At 31.2% G+C, this 3,046-nt stretch overlaps 1 long non-coding RNA gene across 1 annotated transcript; it reads left to right on the top strand.

Annotated features, from left to right (window-relative positions):
• Window positions 1-747: 747 nt before the first annotated feature.
• Window positions 748-1,998, top strand: LOC133806226 (uncharacterized). Its single transcript, XR_009879029.1, has 3 exons — window positions 748-829; window positions 1,132-1,223; window positions 1,855-1,998. It is a non-coding gene; the product is annotated as an uncharacterized LOC133806226 (long non-coding RNA).
• The last annotated feature ends 1,048 nt before the right edge of the window (window positions 1,999-3,046 follow it).

The following is a 3,046-nucleotide window of genomic DNA, read 5'->3' on the forward strand; positions in this document are numbered from 1 at the left end:
ACCGCTAAAGAATCCCTTCTTCTTACTGTGAGTCTCAAGTTTTAAGAATTTGTGTATTGTAGTTGATAAGACCTAACATTTGAGCTTTGAATTTGGGATTATTTATTTATTCAGTTTAAGGATTCTGGGGGTTTTTCCAAGCTTCAATTTTTATGGGATTTTTACTTGTTCAAGCTAATCAGGTCGCCATTCTTGGAGGGTCGGTGGGATTTTTTTCAGGGCTGATGTCTTCCACACAGTAGTTGAGGTGAGTCTTTCTTTGATTTAGAAAGTGATTTTTTCATTCTTTGTTTCAATTTGTTTGGCAAAAGAGATGACTTGCGGCTCATTAGATTATTTGCATATGCTTTTTTCTTTTTGAACTTTCTCTCACTCTTTTCCCTCGTTGAAGAATAGTAAAATAAAAAGGGTAATCTTTATTTCTCCTTCGACATTGACAAAGAGTTTATGATTTTTGTTAATATTTTTCTACCAATTTTTGGCTTAGGTCTGGTTGTGTTATATGAAATTGATTTAGTTTATTGGTTAGGCTTCTTTGTTTGATGCTTTTGATAATTAATATGGTTTTTTTAAGAGTTACTATAAGCACTTATCAATGTTTTGGTAAAAGATGAAAGTATCTTTAGAATGGGTCCATTATTAAGAGTTGATCATTTATGCGCTAATTTCATCTAATATAAATATTCAACTGATTGCTTTTTGACACAGTGGTAATATAATATTTTGTATTGATTGCTTCAATGATTTTAGCCAGGTCTTAATGAGAAATTAAAATGCATAAAGCAACATTCAATGTTGGAAGTTTCTTTGATTAATATTCAGGTTCAAGGTATTTGAGCTTTCTTACATGGGTTTCTTTATTTATGTATATATTAATCAACTAATGCCTTAAGGTCTTTCTAAGCAGTTGGAAAGAGCAACAATAGAAATAGAAAACTAATTCAGAATACAGAGCATAAAAAACAACCAGATGCACATAAAACAGAAAGGAAAAAATGACAACAGGTCTTCACACGTGATTATATTTTATCTAATTTACTTTGGAGTTTTATCTTCATATATAGCTATTTGTTGATTTGTTTATTAATTCTTCTATTAACTTTCATTCAATTTTTGGTCTCTTATTTATAGGTTAGGAAATCAATCAAAGAGACTGCCTTAATTCTCTCTAATGATGATGTTGATGGTGGCAGGGCTTGGCAAGGCGAGGTGTAGGCTCGATGGTATGTATCTCTTCTAACCAGTGATCAAGCTTGGCATTTTTTTAAGGTGCAACCTGTTGGCATAATCCTTTTTGTTGCTATCATGACTACACAAGGCATGATTCTATAGCTTGATTTCTTATAAGTTTTCACCATGTCATTTTAGCTTGTGATGAGTATTTCCATCTGTTATGGTGTATTCAATATTTTCATCTGTTTTCTGTTAATTTTTTTTGCTTGTAGGGTCTACTTTTGTTTACAAAAAGTAACTTTTTTTCTTTGGTTGTCTTTCCAAATATAAATTCCCATTAGGACATTGCATATTATATAAAGGCAAATGCATAGAACTTTTAAAGAGCAGTTACTATGAATTAAGTGTGGTGCGATTATTATTTGGTTGTTATGCTAGTCACTTGTCCCTCCTTAGTGACTCTCATTGTCTATTTTGCCATTTCTGTCCTATTTTTTCTTAAGTTTTCTTAGTTCTGTTTCTGCTCTGATGTTGTTCTATTTTGAAGTATTTATTTCATGTATAGGTATTATATATATACAAGGATATATGTACATTTGTTTGTGTCTCCAGATTTAGTTCTTTCCCTCTCACCCACGATCTCATTCTCTCTCTTTCTTTCTTTGTTGTTGCAGATGTTAGCATGGAGGTGGGACTGTGGGGATGGTGTTGTAACAGCGGGGACTTCAATGCGACTAGGGTACCGTTGCCATGAAGAAAATGGTTTATTTTGATTACATCCCCACTTATCTAAAAGGGTAATGACGATTTTTTATTCTTAGGCATCATCTTTGATTATTTTTTATAATAATTATTATATATTAAAATCACTCATGAGTTTGAAGAAAAATAATACAGTTTTAGTTTTTTTCTTCTGTCTATCTGGATTTATGGCTTGATAGAGATGATAATGGGTTTTAAGTCTCAAATACAGTAGTTTTAAGGAAAAACTGAAGTTTAGGTTTATATTTTTGCATTGAATAGTATTTTTATTTTTTTCTATGAAGTTTCAGGAAAGATAAATACAACATTTAAATTTGTGATTAACTTATTTAGTTCTAGTTGGCCAAATTCTTAGACAATTCGCAGTTAATGTAATAGGGTGTTCATGTAAGATGTTAATGATGTTGGGTATTATAGTCTTGCAGCTAAGCTTCTATGGAGGGGTGCTGAGTGTTGGAATGAGTGTTTAAAGCTTTTGGGAGTTGCTGAAGCAGCAGAAGCATCAATGGATTCTGACCAGTTAAGCTATGGAATTTTAGATTTTGATACTCACTTTCAAGGCCTCATAGTTCAGAAAAGGTCTCTCTCTCTCTCTCTCTCTCTATATATATATATATTTATATAACTGCAGTTGTCTCAACTTATTTCTATATTCTATTCCATATTTGTCATTTGTGAAATGTTCTGTTTTAACTAGTGTGAAGTATATGGTTGTTGTTGATGAATGGAATGCACTAATACATAATGGAAAACTAGGCGAATAATACATTCCACTATATTTTTTTACCAGTTATTATTTTTTGTTTTTAGTTTCCCTTTATTTGAAAATAAACAGCAACTTAAGCTATGAAACTGTTTTTTTTTAACAGGATATACTTTTTCTCCCTTCTCCTACCAATTTTAGCATAAACAAGCGGGATGAAAGTTAAAGAGTGACAACCCTTATAAATGAAAATGTATTAAAGGTCGATTTTTGTTGTTAGCGTATTAATATATTAAAATTTACTATTAAAATAGTTGCATTGATTAACATTAATACAATTGTTAGTTTTGTTCTCTTAGTTTTGAAGTAAGCACAACATGTGAACTTGAGATATATGGAAACTAGTGA

Source organism: Humulus lupulus, chromosome X (assembly GCF_963169125.1).
Source record: "Humulus lupulus chromosome X, drHumLupu1.1, whole genome shotgun sequence".
In the NCBI taxonomy this organism is placed as follows: domain Eukaryota; kingdom Viridiplantae; phylum Streptophyta; class Magnoliopsida; order Rosales; family Cannabaceae; genus Humulus; species Humulus lupulus.